Source organism: Strix aluco, chromosome 3 (genome assembly GCF_031877795.1).
Source record: "Strix aluco isolate bStrAlu1 chromosome 3, bStrAlu1.hap1, whole genome shotgun sequence".
NCBI classification, from domain to species: Eukaryota; Metazoa; Chordata; class Aves; order Strigiformes; family Strigidae; genus Strix; species Strix aluco.
This window is the reverse complement of record NC_133933.1, coordinates 3383645-3401952: the sequence shown is the minus strand read 5'-3', so window position 1 is coordinate 3401952 and position 18308 is coordinate 3383645. Positions and strand designations below refer to the sequence as shown.

Genomic DNA, 18308 nt, shown 5'->3' with positions numbered 1-18308 from the left:
CAATACCAAATTCACGTGCCTGTGACACTGGTAGGCTCCTTATCGACTGCGTTCCTGATCTTCCAACTCTTAACAGAGTGGATAAATTTGAAAACTACTTAACTGAAATATTTTTTGCAGTTATTTTCTTTATTGTTTCCTTCGCCCAAAATTTAAATTTAAAATGCTGACATCATCTTAAAATTGGAGATATTTCAACCTGCTCCATTTCTGAAACATCCTCAGCACCAAAACTGGACTTTCCCTTTGTCCCAGGTTTTGTGTCTTCCAACAGCACAAAACATCTGTCCTGATTTTGAAAAATGCGTACTTTAAGAGAACATGAACATGGCTTTGAACTTGCATAATCATTTTAGTCTTATAAAGGTGACAGCAGCCTTTGTATACATAAACACATATAGAAAGGGTCAATAACTAGATGGCTGTTGGATTTATCTTCTTTGAATACAAAGGTAAGTGACAATATACAAACAAAAATACCAAGTGGCATAGCATGGCTCTGAGTCATTCTTTTATGAAATGAGAGAAAATTATACACCAAACAGTGTATAAGCACCACAGGCAATAAGTAAAGCTGGAAGAAGGCCAGGCTACATTAATAGCTGCTATTTGATCTAGCTCAAGATCCCAGAACACCCAATGCCTGATGAAGTCAGTAGAAAGGCTCCCATCAATTTCAAGAGGTGCTGCATTGAACCCCACAGGGTTGGCAAACAATAGCGCACAGAACAAGGAACAGAACTGCTGCTACAGCAATGAAGTTCATCACCACACTGCAAAGCAGGCTGTGGTAATACTCCCATATTTCAAGACTGATCAGCTTTTCCTCTTTCCAGGGGAATCTGTCCCCTTGAGTACATGTAAGCCTCTGAAATTAATGGGATTACTCAAGGAATAATGCACCACAGAACCTGAATATTTATGGTAAATCTACCACAGCGCTTTCTAATGTACTGTGATCCAAGAATTCTGAATAAAACATCAACAATGCAAAGACAGATCTTCAGCTGATATAAATCAGCTGTTTCCCTTTCAAAGCAATGGAGCTGCAACAATTTGCAACTAACAAAACCACAGCTTACCATTTTCAAAATTAAAATGCAGTATTTACAGCTAAGAGCAGACCCTCGCTTTCATTTTCTTACTCTATAATAACAGCTCATTTCTTGTAAAACAATAGATCATTGCTGTTGCCTCAAAGTGCATTTTTTCTTGCTTATCGCAAAACTGTAGGTATTGTAAGAAACTGTTTAGATTCCAGTTGGTTTCTTTTAAGTTGCACTGCTTATACATTAGTAACTTCTTTAAGAAGTCCCCAGAGGAAATGAAGCATGTATTACGTAAGCAAGCATACACACAGGAATAATATAAAACACACCTTTTCTTCTCTTTTCTAAACTCTTTTTGGAACTGATTCTGTTAGCAACACATAGAAACAAATCCATATACGTGTGTGTGCATAACAGGTATATGTGTATGCAGACACATAGCTATAGCTATCTACATATATCGTTATAGTAACAGTCATCCTTTCATATGGCTCATCAATAGCAGTTTTTACTCACCTGATGGGCAATTTGCCATCGGGGCCATCCTGTCTGTCAGCACACCTTATCTGCTATCATGCCTTTCTTCAGATCGTAGTTACAAGTAAGAAAAGGTTGGATATCTGTCTCCTCCTAAACACAACAAAATTAAAGCTGTAATTAGCAGCCTGCCCTGGACAACCAGGTTACATTCCACTCCACATGTAGAGCCTGTGAAGAAGTGACAGGCCCTTGGGGACAATACACAAGCCAAAAGGAGAAAGTTAGCCCCAATGTGTTCAAACTCAGAACCAGACTGAAAATAAATGAGAGCTAAGCTCATCCTTCCTTCAGGAGGCTGAATTATAGAAAGGAGTTCACACTTGGATGGCACCAGGATTCCCACAGGGTAGTCCAGGTCAAAGGAACTGGGTTTCAGAAAAATGAACTCATGCGAAGTATTTTCCTGTTGATACTGACTAGTTCCGTTAAGGTAAAAGTGATGGACAAAGATAAAACAAACAAAATATTATTACCTTTCTGAAATAAGAGGTTTCAATAATTTCCTCCCAGAATGAAGGAATTCATTAAAAGTACTTCAAATGTTATTAATCCTGTTAATTCTGTGTATACACTGTATAGAGCTGCACCCTCTGGGGGTGGTGGGGCCGCCAATGCCGACACCCGGACACCCACAGCCGGACAGGGAGCTGTTCCAAAATGATGAGAAATTAGCCACAAGCGGGTCCTGAAGATTTTCCCAGAAGCCAGGCTCCCAGGGGGGAGTGAAATCCACCCGGCTCCGCCCCAGCAGTGACAACCTGCTGCACGTCACTCACCCCGCTATACGGACCCGAGCCTGGTGCTCTGAAGTGGCTCCTGACACCCAACAGCCCAGCAAACACTGCCATTTCAAACTTCCAGCAGAAATTTGGGTTCAGCAATGCCCCTTCTCAGCCAACAGAGATCATCCGTCTTAATTAACCAAACTGAAGTAAGCAGCTATGTCAAATGAATTAGCAACATGCACATAATCCCATCACATATATTCTCGTTAGAGGATCTGCGCTTCAGCTGACGGATCTGTCATTAACGCAAACATACTTTAGCTCTGCTTATAATTGAAACCTTACTTCTGGCCAGCCATTTGGCTGGGAGAGCCAGAAGAACTACTTTTTCCATGTTCACAAACATCTCCGCTAGTCCTTGGTGTCACCACCTGATTAGATCTCTGGCACCGCCGGCTCCTCTTTGGCAACAAAGAGAGCATCGTCTCACCAAGCCTGCAAAGCCTGAGTTAAAACTTGGACTTGAGGTTGAAAGGCAGAACAGAAAGAATGGCAGATGTCCCACGTAACAAACTTACTTTTCTGCAGATCAGCTGGTTTTTCCTTAGTAAAAAGGAATAATTAACCTATGAGATCAATCAAGAACACAGGGTACCTGAAGCTGCTGTTCCTCCCAAACCTTACCTATGTATTTTAACAGTAAAAGTGATATAAAAACACAGATACGAGTCCTCGGTTCCACCAAACCCTCCTTGAGCCAACACAGTTTAGCTGCTGAGCTCTAACACAGACAGCATGTGAACGCTACACAAGTTCACACCTTGGCCAAACCGGGGCAGATACATGGGAGGCAAAAAGTCCATCCCAGTGTCCTGATTTCCAGTCCTCTTCTCCGAAACAGTTGTAACATATTTTAATGTAAGCAAAATGATGTATTCTTCCCTGTGCTCAGTCTCTGAAACTGAAGTATTTCTGCCGATCATTTCCAAAGAAATTCAGCCTGAAGCAGACCTCAGCATGTACGATTTCAGCACGCATGGTAAAAGTTTAACAACATTAGAGGCTGCCACAATGGAAATTGTTGGGCATCACTGGTTTCACTTATAATAATGAAACTTGGTTGAAAGCTAGGAGCAGTTTGATGTAGTAGTTTTACATAATAAATACCATTTTTTTGAAACCAAATTGTTTTACAGAAACTAACTTCAGCTAAATGTTTTAACTTTCTGAGTTAATCTTGACCCATAGGTTTTATTCTCACCATATCACTGTATTTCATTGTTTCAACTTATACATACATTACATGAAAACAAATGTTAATATATACCACGTGTGCATACTGTTATACCCTAGTCAGTATTACACTATTATAGTATACTATATGATAATATAAAATCACTATTATTGAATGTCATATTTGCAAATTCCAGAATCAAAATGTTTTGACAATTCCAAAGTAAAACTTCTCAGAATATCCCCTGCACAGCAAGTGCCCAACTAACTCCAAACTCAGCGAGTGCCTGATATCTTGATGGGGAACGCAAACTCATTTTGAAACATCAAATTTTACTTCAGAAGAGGAAGTTCTAGTTTCCAATCAGTTCTACCAACAACACATAACACCTAAGTGACCACTTTGAGACTCCAAAGTGCTCAAGTAAATAGAAGGTCAGCATCTGTGAAAATGAGACATCTGGTCAATGAGAAAAAAAATCAGGTTTTCTTCCTCTAACATTCAAAATTGTGAGGTTTTTGTTTGTTTGCTTCAATACTGAACAACTTTGGCCAGAAAAAAAGGATGTAATTAGCACCGCTACCAGTGGACAGTTTGTACCTGTGTTCCTGTCATTCATCTGGATGTTTTGCAGAGCTTACGTTATTGAAACTTTGCAACTTATGTAACTTGTCATATACAAAGCAGAGCAACCATAACAGGAAGCTGGAAAGATTTTCATGTTTTGTTGTTAAACACTAGCAGATCCCTCCCCACATATTCATCACTCACTCTATCCCTGCTACCAATCTCCATCATCTAAGAAGTAAGATTCATAAAACACAAACCATGACCACAAAAGTAAGACCCAAAGCTTGTTATGAGACATGCAGGGTTCGGCTGAAAATCAAACATCCTCAGAGAGGCAGCCAGAAACCTGATCTTGCAGAGCATGTCTAGAGGTCATAGTGGCATGGAAGGAGGCTGAGGCCATTGCTGGAGTCGACTGGGAGCACCCCGATCTCTGGTGCAGCAGCAGTTGTCCCGGCTCTATTCTGGTCCTTCTATTCCAACAAGTTCTCGGTCCTTTTCTCACGCCTGTCACCCACACTGCATGGACAAGCCTGCTCCTTCCTGCCCGTTCCTTATGCCATGGTGTCAATGGCCACAGTACAAGGCAGGAGTCATCTAACTGATTTTCTGAGCACAGTGAGTATCTTGGGGCCTTTCACTAATATAAGCCACAGCTAATGGAAAGCACCCTGCTATCTTCAGCATGCTGTTGATCAGGCCTTAATACCACATTTAATTCAACCCCATAAAGATACATTTTGATTCAAACTCATAATGAAATACAGACCCCACGTTTGAGTATTAGTGTAAGGTAATAATGCACATATAAATGTACATAAATACATTTATTACTTTAATATTTTACAGACGTCTCCCTTATGTAAATATACCTTGGATGTTCTGTGCAGCTTATTCACAGCAGGTTATTCCACACACAGCTCCATGCAGTGCCTGCTGGTAACATTCACTGCTGCTAACAATTCATGAACCAAACAACTATCTGCATATTCTCCTTCAGGCTGCTAACAAGGTCCTCCAGTACTCATTCTTCTATTATTACCACACAGCCAGTTCCCTTTAGACTTAAAAAAATTAATAATAATCTGTGAGAAAATAAAAGCCATATGGGACAACTCTGCTGCTAGCATGGATCATCCTAACTCAGCTGCAGCCAGTGGGCCAGATCCTGACATCGTGTAAATGGTCACAGTGCCAATGAAATCAAAGCTCTTCTCCAGGGTCCAACCTACCAACATCCTACTTCCCTGCTCAAACTCCCTTTTTTTCATCTAGCATCAAGAACTAGAGTCCATCCAGTCCTCTGGACTGACAGTTATGGTTATTAGCACAAGACTGTGGTCATCTTGGAATAAACTTCTACCTGCAACTGCTTTTGTAAACCACTTCCCTGGAGGTGCAGCTCCCCTCCTGCTTTTTAGCTAGATGAGAATTTTCTATTCTAAGCCACATCTGCTCCAACAGCAACAGAGACAGATCTACAGCTCTCTTGGACACCTGTGTCAGATGGCTTCTCCCTTCCAGGTAAATAGCTCAATACTCAAATCTCCTTTTCATCCCTTCCTACGTGACTGCTACATATCTCCTTGTTTGTCTTCAAGGCTTTCCACGGGCAGACCTGTTGTTCACTTCTGCTGGAGAACAGTTTATATTAGTGATTCTCTATGTGTTGGGGTGGTAGACGGTGCCTTAACTTGTCAGGGGCTGCTGTTTCAGAAAGCTTAATAAACTCAACTGAACAACAGTTTAAAAAAGGAAATAAAAGATTTAACAGGCTGATATTTCTACCCCCTTATGCTTTCTAAGAAAAACAAAATAAAAAACAAACAAGCAGTGGCCCAAACTGGAGCACACACGTAGCTCTCCCCAAGAATGCTTCCCCATTAACTCAGTGTTTGTCTGTGTTACCTATGAACCAACATGGTTTCAATTTAGCTTCTTATTAATCTTGCGCATTTCTTTCAACTGCTGTTTTAAAAATAGAAACTTCATGTTGAACATTTTAATAGCATTAAGTTTCAAAGGCAACAAGCTGCTGTACTGATTTTTTTTTCCAAAAACTTTATTGCCAGATGTAAGTACGTGTGGTTATTGATATTCTTTGTTTTCCCACAGGTTTCTCTTTTCCTTATTAAACAACATATCTGCAGTTAAGCAGCTCCATGAAAGCTGAGTGAGGTCCATGAGAAATCACTAGTCACCAGCCCACAAATCCATTCTCGCCTAACTTCAGGCACTTCACTAAACTGCTTAAATTAGGAAGTTACCTACACTGAACTCCCCCTACAGTCAGTAGACACGACTACAGGACCATGAAGACCGTAGGTACTTGCATCCCGTCTAAATTTCTGCATTGCTTTTTGGAAGCAACTGTTTTTTCTTCACTGATTACAGAGGACTCCCAGGACCGCAGAGGAATTAAGTCTCCAACTTAAACAATTAACTAAGAATCTAATGCAAACTGGGAGGAATCCAGACTCTGGGGTCCTCAGCAGTATCAGCAAACAAGCAGAGGACCTGTCAGGAGTATGTTTTAGCTTCTAGCCCACGTATATAATTTTAAATAAAGATAATGACTATACTGCAGTTGCAGTAGACTACCTCATCTAAATGACAGTTTCAATGGTCTTTGGGTAAGATCAAAAGCCAAATACAGTCAACATAAATGCAACTAAAGTTTTGGTAGGCTTTGGTGCACATCGGCTTTGTGTTCAGCTCTGATCAGCCTTCTCCCTCCTTCACAGAGAAAACCTAACGAAACCAAGCCACAGAAGCCACTGGTAACATAAAGAACAGGACTGAATTCTTTGTGAGTAGAGACAAGTCTGCTAAGAAAAATGGGTATTAGCTCATGTGGGGAAATGCAGGAATGCAAAAAAAAGCAGTGAATTCCCACCCACCATTTTTGCAGTCTGGGGAGACGGCAGCAGAGAGTACTGACCCTGGGGAACTACAGGAACTCTTCACGTCCAGCTGTTAAATACAAACAGGGTGATCAGTGATCACACTAATTACAACATTCTATTAGCAGTTGAAGAGATTCCTCCCCACTCACATCTGATAGTTTCCATCTCTTCAAAGAGGCTGCAACCACACAAACAGTGGATTCAGCATCCAGCACAGCTTCTTCCACCAGCAGTAGCTCTGCTCCAAGGCTCTGGCCCTTCCCCCCTCACCTCCAATAACTCATTCCCACCACCCTGCCAGGCGCTTCTGTTCCTTCCCTTGTGCTAAATGCCAAATCAGCTGTTTATGTAGCTGTGCTCTGAGGGAGCAGAAATTTCCAGTGGGGACATGGGAGCAATAACCTTGGTTTCTATCAGTGTTTTCAAACAGTTGCCAGGGGTCCTGACAAGGTAAAATAAACAACCCTAATCTCAGACTGTACAGCTTCCTTAATACACAACCAGGACAGGTAAAAGGAGCATTAAAAGACAAAACTATTCTTTCTAGCGTATAGCAAAAGAGCACCTAATGGGACTGATCCAAAGCCTGCTGGAAATCAGTAAGTGGACTCCCACTGACTTCAGTGAGCACTGGATCTGCTCTACAAAGCCAGCCAGCTGCAAAAGCTGCTAGAGTCAAAGGAAAATATGCTACGAAGGAATGGTGGCCTTGTGGTTGAGTCCTGGCATGGTTTCAAGAGACTCGGATTCAATCTTTAGCTTACCACTCCCGACCCTGTGCAAATCATTTAATTTCTCTGCACATGAGCTTCTCTTTCCTAAGTCCAGGTACATAACCTGACGAACTCAAGCGTGGAGAGATTCAGCGATGTCTGAAACAGAGACAAATATGCACTTACCAGCACCACTTCAGTGGGTGTAACTCTTACTCTACCCCTCCACAGGGTACAAAAGTGAATGTCAAAGCAGTATCCACTGGTGAAGGTTCTGGAGCACAGGTCTTATGAGGAGCGGCTTAAGGAACTGGAGGTGTTTAGTCTGGAGAAGAGGAGGCTGAGGGGAGACCTCATCGCCCTCTACAACTACCTGAAAGGAGGGTGCAGAGAGCTGGGGATGAGTCTCTTTAACCAAGGAACAAGCGACAGGACAAGAGGGAATGGCCTCAAGCTGCACCAGGGCAGGGTTAGACTGGCTCTTAGGAAGTATTTCTTTGCAGAAGGGGTTGTTGGGCGTTGGAATGGGCTGCCCAGGGCAGGGGTGGAGTCCCCATCCCTGGAAGGATTTAAGCTTCGGGTTGACCCAGCACTGAGGGACATGGTGGAGTTGGGAACTGTCATTGTGAGGTTAATGGTTGGACTGGATGATCTTCAAGGTCTTTTCCAACCTAGATGATTCTGTGATTCACTTCAAGATTGCTGAGCACACCTGAAAGCTGTGACTACAACTTTTGCCGACAGCCTTACCTAGCTGGCTGGATGCTGAGAGGCATGGCTAACACAGCACGGAGCTCAGTGCAGGGTAGCCACATCTTGGTACCATACGCAGAACTCCAAGTTCCTGTGTCTGTATTAATAATAATAATCAGTGCCCAATAGACTTCATGTAGAGATAGTCGGAGCATGTTTACATGAGCTGCAGCCCACAGCAGTACAGACAGAGCTGTGTGACTCCAATCTGGCCAAGCAGATGAGCATTTATCTATCTCTTGAATATGTGAACAGAGCTATAAAAGTCAAGGTAACACAAACAGAATTGTTCTCCTGGACTGGAGGCCTGGGAGGGGTAAGCTGTGTTTTCATGAAGATTCAAGGAAGCCTGTCAGTCTTAACATTATTTACACACTTGCTCAGAATATCCTCCTACCAACAGCTGGGGCTTCTGGCAGCCAAATGCAAACCATCTATTGTAATATTATTCTTCTGTTGTAGGAAACAAACTCTTCCAAGCAGAAGAAATTCTTTAAAAAATAATCCAAGCAAAGACACAAATTAAGCCCTAGAAATTAAATACTGAAATAATTTTTACAGCATAGAAAGATCAAACTGCAAACAAGCTGCAAAAGCCATTACTAATTTAACATTCCATTATTCCTTTTTTCCAAAGTGTGATTCTTTTCTTCAAGCCAAGCATACTTTGCTGGGACTAAACCTTCACATTAGATTTCCTGTGCTGTGGACTTGATGAGATAAAGCAGTTACTTAGGACCAACAAATCACTTCGTGAGAGAAGCCTGTTCGTAAATATTCCCAACAGCAATTAATGTCCTGGCGTAAGGAACTCATTTTGTGCCACATTCCTCACTCGGGCAAGACCTCTCCTCTAGTGCCATGACTGCAGAAGAGGGTCTTAATTTTGAAGGAAAGAAAGAAGCCATCCTGACTCTTGCCACTGCTCCACGTTAGCTATTTTGGTTCTACGCAGGAAAAAGCAGTGAAAGGTTGGATAGAGCTGCTCCCCCTCAGTTCTCAAGCAACGTGAAAAATGGACGATCCAGAGGTTTCCTAGCTGTCTCTCAAGACTCTGGGGAACCAGGATAACTTACAGCATGAGGACACTCAGCAGAGTGAACAGAACTGCTGGTGTCACCCTGGATTCGGGCTCTCTGGATGCATTTAGCAATCTTTGCAGTACCAGCAGTTTATGATAAAGGTGTTCTCGCTCCTGATAGGTGGAGAAGGTAGAAAGTCTAGTTAAAAAAATTGAAATGGAAAAGGTTTTTTTTTCACATCCCTTTGCCTCATGTAAGGGCCTGTCCAGGGAGTGTAACAGTACACTGACTGGTAGTACATTAGTCAGCCCCAATGCATCTCTCAAGGCTGTACAAAATTCCAGAGTCAGTGTGGTCCCTGGTGAACAAAGGTCGAAAGCAGAAACTCAAGATGTATTAGAGAAGGTTACTTTGTGGTTTTGTCTGCAGATATTAAACAAATATACCCCATCAAGATGTAGTATAATTCTCTCTGTTTTGACAGGAATACACAGGCACCATTTTGAAATTGTTAAATTAAAAGTCAGTATGTAATATTCTTCAAAAAAAAAAGAAAACCAGCTTTAGTCCTTCTCTTGTTGAAGTGAGCATTCTCATCTTGAGTAACCCAGTATTACAATGCACTAGAAAACACAATATGCTAGAACAGAAAATGAACAAAGCGTTGGGATTCAGTGCTTTATTTCAAGTCACTGTCAGCTTACCAATTCAATTACTTCTGAATACTTTATGGGCCTCTAACCTTATAAATAAATCTACAAATAATCACAAAGGTACAATTCTTTAAGATGTTTCCATCTTTGAAAAGACCCTCCATTTCTGTAGGGAAAATCATCTCCTTGCCATTCAGAAGAAGGAGTTAAATAAATGCTAGTATATGAATCGATTATAAAAAGCCTACTGAACTGGAGCAACAATAATGCCTCAGTCTTGAAAACATAGAAAGTAAATGCAATTTTACATTAAAGATCTGAAAACAAACTCAAGGCTAATATTTTCAGGGGAAAAAAAAACTTTGATCTCTTTTTCTTTCCGGGGGGGAGCCAATATCAACATGAGTGATTTTGTACTATATTCAGGAGTCTTTATGTGGGTTAATAATGTTAAAAGTTATTCCACTGCTTTTTCAAACTTTTCTGGAATCAGCTCCTTGGTGAAACAGGGCCCTATTGAAGACTCTTGAATTTGCATAGCATGTGCAAGACATTTAGATTTATATTCCATGTTAGGCTTGTGTGTTTAGAGTTTACCCAGGCATATGCAATTCATTGGCTGTATTGTTATCATCACAATGAACAAGCACACTCACTTCATCTCCGAGAAATACAGCTTTAAATGTAGAAAATTAAATTTCCATGAGAAAATGTGTTCCATGAAAATTTCCATCAGTAAAGGCTTAGGCTCGAGCATACTGAGGTCGAAAAACTTTGATTTGAGCCTACCTGGGTACCATGTGACTTATGTAGCAAAACTGTAAAATCATTTGAAAATTACTACTTTGAAAACACTCCTGTAATGACAATTACTCTCACATTACAGTCCTCTCTCTAAAAGCCTTTGGCTGTCATGATCCTGTTGTGTTCAGTGATGAATTTGCCCACAGAAACTGGCGGATTCTGCCTTGAAGACTTTACAAACTCAATAGGAAAAGGAATCCTAATTATCTTGAAAACACAGAGAATGGTGACCTTAGTGATGGAAAACTGAACCCACTGAAATACAGAAACCAGTAACCACAGAAATGAGCCGTCCACTCAGTTTTCACTCCAATCAGATCCTGAGCCCTGTGGCTCAATCAGCCTTCTTGCTAGCCAGGAGAGCAACGCGGTGTCTTCTGCAAACCATCTCATGCAGCAGCAACGTACTCCACAGTGGCTGCGTGGCAGGGTATCCCCAGAAATTTTAATGCTGAACACAAAACGTCATCTAAAGAAATATGTAGTTGATGGGTTTGGTTTGATATCTGTGAGACACCATAGTTCATTCCACAGTTGCTGACACCACCAGAATTTGCTAGGGGTGGTTTCCAAAGTGACACATTTGTGTAACCTCATGTGGTTTTCCAGTTTTCATACCAAGTAGGAATTCTGGGACAGGTTGGATGGGGCTTTGAGCAACTTGGTCTAGTGGAAGGTTTCCCTGCCCATGGCAGGGAGGTTGGGACTAGATGATTTTTAAGGTCCCGTCCAGCCCAAACCACGCTATGATTCTATGACGGGGACAGGGCAAAGTCGCTAGCACAATCAAAGCACCGTCCCACAGCAGAGGAGTACAAGAGTTTGGCTGTTATGGCTGACAATGAAAGGCAGAGGGAGCATAGCTGCTGTCGCCATGTATGTCAGAGGAAAGCACAGCAGAAAGAAGATGCATGCAAGCTAAAGAACAACTTTGGCTCAAGAACAAAGAGGCATCTACAGCCGTGAATTAATTTGGGCAAAAAATGAGAAGAAGGTGAGTCACTAGAATAGCATGCCAAGGGGAGCTGTGAGGACAAAGAAATCTGACAATCACTGATTGAGGTTTGAAAAGTTTATGGAAGTGATTTTATGGTGCAGAGCCCAAGATAGCAGAAGGCTGGATTTATGTCTCAGCAGGTCTCATCTACTTCTTGTATTCTCAGCTTCCTTCCCAAATCCCTGATCCTGCACCATTACATTGAATGAAAGGTTTGCCAACAGGATCAGCCCAACTACTGCAGAACACATGTGCTTTCTGCAGGGCAAGAGAAAGGAATTCATGGATCATAAAGTACTGACTACTGTGTGCTTTTCATTTTCATTTCTTTCATTAAGAACTTAATATTTGTTTTCTTACTGTTTCATTAAACCATAAAACTTTCCTTCAGGCCATTGGCCTTTTCTTCTCGAAGAGGTGGCTAATTTGGCTGTAGAGCTGGTGGTCCAGAGGAAAATAAAACACATCTCCTCAGAAGATACGGGAGATGTGCATTCCAGCATGCTTTGTAACTGCTTCTGTCTTTACTAAGGAGTTGCACCACCAAATCAGATTAGAAGACTGGGTCAAAATGGAGATATATGGATATAGATTATGGTTGGATATATAACATGAATTTAAAACAAGGGTAGATGCATCTGTTCCAAACTACTGCCATTTTGGATCCAAGTGAAACTGTGCTTGCTCAGATGGAGCAGTCAGATTTTAATACGAGAAGCATTTCAGATGTTCAACTCCCAGTGAGAAATCAGGAAGCGGCTTTACCTTCAAACCCAGAGTCTCAGGAGGGCTACTTGCTCCTTTATTTACTGCAAAATCACTGCAGATCCATTATTTGCGTGTCGGTCACCTGCATCATGCTGAGCAGTTCTTCTGTGAATAAAAGACTTTGTGATCATTTTCCAACTATGCAAAATAAATCAGAAGGGAGGATGTGGGAATAGCTATGCCTGCTCTGACAGTTTTGGACTACAGGAGGAGAAGGTGGTAGCTGTGCATCCAAGGGCACTGCCACCATGCCATGTATCTGTTGATTTTTTTTAATGTAAAAATAGTTCACTGATTTCAGCTCTTAGATGCATCTCAGACACAGGTCTACAAAAAGTTGGGGGCTTTTTTTTATTCTTAAAGAATAAAGCTAATAATGTTTAGCATGAGTATTTCCCAGCCCAACTCACTCCCCTCCACATTTGTGGAAAGTGACTACCACAACATTACCTGCAGGTGACATCATTACGCAGGTTACAAAAATAAACAATGAAATCCTACAGTTATACTATAATGAACTAAAATGCCTGGTTTGCCTTGGCTTAGAGACAGAGGTCACCAGCAAAGCGTAGTTACGGACACCTAATAAAGAATATACAAAATATCACCATCACTCCCACATCACAAAATCTGGTGACTATCTCAGCTATGACTAACAGCTTACTATAAATTTGATGTCATATCACTGAAGCATGTACTAATCTCTTTGGTCTTTGAATAGAAAGTGTATGCCAAGCCTAAAATATATTCTATTTTCCTCCAGATCATTAATGAAGAAATCATACACATCTTGGCACCCTGACATATGGCTCACCACTATCAATCCAAAAGGAGACACGGTCAAGCAAAAATTACAGTTTCCCACTAGACCTGTTATTTTTTGTGATCTGTGCTGCCCTAAACTATTGTAAATACGGCTTTAGTAACTGTATCATGAACACGCCAAAGACTTTTAACCTAATGAAATGGATTGGAGCTGCAGAGAGGAAAAGAACTGTAAACAGCAAAGAAGAAAGAGAAATTATACAATGGGACTCAGAATTATGAGAAATATTGGAAGAAAATAACTACAAAGAATACAAGAAATGCATCTAAAATAAAATAACCAGTAATACAGAGCTGATGGATATAGGAAATTGCAGCAAAATCCTATCCCTATAGAATCAGTGAGAATTTTCCACTCCTTCCATTTGGGTTGGAATTCCTGCTTTAGAAAGCAACAATTCCAAAGTAAACTTAATGTTTATGAGAAGTAAATAAGAAAACACAGCACGGCCACCTAAACTGCTGATGAACTGGAAGGAATAACCATAAGGGGGGGGTTCATTGCTGCAGTGCCAAAAGCAGCACTGCTTGGAGCCCTTACAGTAGGAACACATCTGGGACAACGCTGCAGTCGGTGTCAGGGTTCTCAGTGAGGACACCTTGACCTGATTGCAAACGCACACAACACGAGCCTTGACGCCCCGTGCAGCAGAAGGCACCGTTGGAAAAAAAAAAAAAAAAAAAAAAAGCAGCTTGTGTACAAGTAGCACCACACTAGTTTAGCCCCGTGATGTGAGATTCAGGGACAGATGATAACTGTGAACATTAGGTTATATCTATACAAGTAAATTAAGTGTGCCTGGGAACATTCCTGGGCACGGAGGCCAGCTGGCACAGAACGGCCTGAGTCTCCGCCAGTAAACACCCTTAACCTTCAAAACAGGGAGGCTGCATGCAAACAGCCGACTGGGGACGGTCCCAGGAACATGCTTGCTGCCAAACCATACTCAAAAACTACCCGGGGCAGCGCTGGTTGGCGCATGCCAAAACCTTGCCAGGGACTGTTCTAACAGTTTACCAGGGCGGGCAGTCACGCTCCCGGCCCAGGAACATTCCTCCGCATTGTTTAATTTATTAGCAGAGATATAGCTAGCTCCCTCCTTTCCCCTCCTTGCCTAGGTAAAGCATTTCTCTTGCGTAGAACACATTTTAGCAGCCTTTCTCACTGATCCACCCCTTCTCCCATCCCAAACCATCTCCCCTCCTGTTCCCACATGCAAAACGTACATGGGAAGGGCTTGTTAAAGCGATGGGAATGGTCAAACTTGAACTGCTGGTGGCTTGCCTGCTCTCTGGTTCCCAACAAGTGCTGAAGGGTATACCCATATCACGAGTAAGGAATGGTTATGCAGAAGGCTAAGAGCATGGCACGCTTCCAAACCTGTCCCACCTCCTGTCCACACAGGGACCTCACCGCACAAAGGTGTCCAGGGATACCTCATGATTTTTTAAGTCATTTAAGTATTACTAATATCAGGAGTGCTCCAAAACACAGCCTACCTCATGCTCTTGGAGCTACAGATGGGCTGGTCCATCAGCCTCACTAGCTGGACAGTTCTTCAAAAGACAGAGAAATGGTCCATGAAGCACATCTTGAGACTGCTGGCTGCTGATAGAATGCCTGTGTTTCTAATGGCCCTTCCCTTGATGCTCAAAACCAGCGACACTCAAATCCTTTTGCTTGAAAATATATTTTGATTAATAAAAAGAAAAATTATCCATTCCTTTCTCTGATTCACTAGAAAAGATAGTAATATTGGCTTATACAGAAGAGGGCAAGAACTTGAATGAGAATCTTATAAAAACATGTGTGTGCACATGTGTCTTTATCCAAAACCCTCATCAGTTTAAATTGTATTTTCTGTTAAGAGATCATTTACCTTCTAATAAATCCTAATTAGATCATAAGTCCAAGCCTAGCAAGAATAAATGCGTATTGACAAGTATATTGAGTGCTGGGAATTCACAAGACTCCTACTTGCAGTTTGGGATATGTTGATACACGTTGCATGTGTAGGTTAACAATACAAGCAGTGCCTAACCTTTCACTGGTTTGCTGCAATATACGGCGGGTTGCTAGAATTCATTACCAGGAAGTTTTTGCAGAGGAACCCAAGCTGACATGTGCTGGTGACTCACAGATGAAAACTATCCATTTCAGAGTTGTTCTTGGTGCCTTGAATTTAAAGGAACCCTCTCCCTTGCTGAAAGCCTTTGGACATCTTTGTGTTGGGGATTCCCATTCACCCACAGTCATACAGATGGCCAGCTCATTTTGCACAGGCTCCCCATATTGCTGCACTGAAATCTGGTAAAATTCCTGATGTAAAGACAGAGTAATCTCGGTAACCTAGACCCCAGAGATGACTCTGACATAGATCTGAGACATGTTAGCTAGACATTCACCTACTTGTGAAAGGTTTGCTAAAATTACCCCAGTTCTCTGTGAGGGCTGCAGGTTCACAGTACAGGTGCCCTCCCTAAAGTCTTGCTGCCCTCTTGAGGAGACATGAACCTACCAGCCCAAAATGGTGCAGAGACCTGCAATCAAGGCAGTGGTTTGAGGTGCCGTCCTGTGTGAGACAGTGCCCTGTGTCCCCCCATGGAAAAATCTCCCCAGGCCACCTCCCTGATGCCAGCTGAGATTCCCCTCACCTTGCAGGAAAGCACCAGTTTATATCCCCGCAAGCCCCGGGGCAGGTGCTACCACTGCAGTCTGGTAATCTGAGAACCACCACGCATGTGCCGGTGTGAAATACCACGGGTGGTGCAAGAGAGGGGAGGGGTGAATCCAGCATTTCTGAGTCATTCGGGTCTGTATCCCAATTTAACAAGCAGAATTTGGAAGTTCTTGTTGTTTTTTATTCTTCTTGCTTTCTAATTTTGTGAAGATTTCTCACAGTTTATGACAGGCGATGTTGGTCTGGAGTACATCTGAAAACAGACCATATTTTTAGAAAAAAAAAAAAAACAACCAAAAACTAGGCATGAGGGAACACTGCAGCCTAAGAGCCATCCTTAAGACCAGCCTAAAAGGCTACATTTACATCAGCAGATACTGTGGAGCAATACAAGAATACATAGGGAAAAAAACAGTGTTGAGATCTTACCCTATCCCTAAAGCTAACATATGAACTGAAGGCCTGTCAGCATTTTGAGTATGTTATGTGCATATGTTCTGGCTTAGCCTCATCTAAAATCAGTCCAGGACCACTCTGTGATGTTAACCGAAGTGTGGTAGTAGAAAGATTCACTTCAAAAGCTAAAGCAGGATGCAAACTGAAGCACGGCTGCAGATTCCCTCTTGGCACCTCTACAGAAAGCCCCTGGCAGAGCTTGTGGACAAGCTCCATATGTCCAGCCAGGCATGCCGAACAGATTACCTGCACAGCACCTGCATGGCCAAAAAGCAGAGGGGAGTTTCTAGACTCAAGATCCTGGGTCTAGAAGCATAGCTCAGCTGTCGCCTAGAGATGCAGCGATCCGCTCCCTTGGTCCCTGGTGACTGCACAGAAGGAAAAGGGTGCACAGACCCAGGTGGGAGCTAAACAGGCTGCCATTTCCCATCAGTCTGGATGATCAGCATGCCTGCAACTGCTGTGGAGACACAGTTTATATGAAATCACTTACATCCCAGGAGTGTGTGTGGGGCTCAGACAGAAGCTGGCAGAGCAGCAAAGGTAGCAGCGCCATTAACAGCCAGGCTGGCACATAAAAATAAGCCAAGAAAGCAGGCTGCAGGTAAACTTGAACATGCCAGGCTGGAAACTGTGGCAATTCCTAAGTAGGTCACTGTCTCAGGGAAGTGATGTCTATCAGAGGAGCAGGACAGACACCTGCAGACAGTAATGATTTCAGCTGCCTAATTTTAACTGATTATCTTATGTCTGTCAGAACCTATAGACTCCCAGATCGTGCAGATGCTTTTAAAATACTTTACCTCCAGCGTCTATGCCAGCACAGTGTGCAAAGGACTTCCACCCTCTGGGAAGACAGAGCTTGCCACAGCAGAACAGCCCCTGGGCTTTCATAATGTTGTTTCCACGTCTGTCCAGAATGGGACACAGGACAAAATATTACCAGGACACAACCTGGGGTCAAACTGTGAGCCTTGCATTTCCTCTGCTACACAGTTACTTTCACAGTGGTCCCACTGACTGCTTCTGTACTACTACCCAGGAGAATAACTCAGTCATCATCAAAGGTCGATGGTAGGTACTCCTGAGGGAGACTAGTCTCTCAGACGTAGGTCTGTGTAACAGTCTCTTTGAACTTTTAAGTCATTCACACAAGAAAGCGAGTCTGACAAAAGCTGCAGAGTCTTCTGAACACCTTTTCAGACAGCAAAACTGAAAGACAGACTTCCTTTCCTGTGTCATTACACATACACACACACCCTGCCCCGGAATCTGAGTTTAAATCGAGTTCTTTGACACACATCAGAAACCTTCAGTGTAGAATTTCTGAGAGACACCAAAATCCTTAAAGACAGACCTAACACAGACAACCATCTTCAAATTGTTTAATTGCTTTCATCAATTGAAAGTATCTTTTGATTCAAGAACAAATGCTTAGCAAGAACTTGGTGAAAATAGACATAACCTTAGGGCTGAAAAGCAGAGTAACATCTATAATTTTTTTCCTTTACAGATAAACAGAACTGCTTTTTAAGTAGCTCCTGAGAAGGACATCTAAGCATTGCTCTTGTGAATAAAGCAGACAGTTCACATGACGACCAGTTCCTGCCTG

General features: G+C 42.3%; 1 long non-coding RNA gene across 1 annotated transcript in view; it reads right to left on the bottom strand.

Moving 5' to 3' along the window:
- LOC141920445 (uncharacterized) overlaps nucleotides 1–18308 on the bottom strand; it is a 168675-nt gene that overhangs the window by 74122 nt on the left and 76245 nt on the right. Inside the window, exon 2 of the long non-coding RNA XR_012622343.1 lies at nucleotides 1566–1679. This is a non-coding gene — a long non-coding RNA (uncharacterized LOC141920445). The remainder of the gene's footprint in view (nucleotides 1–1565; nucleotides 1680–18308) is intronic.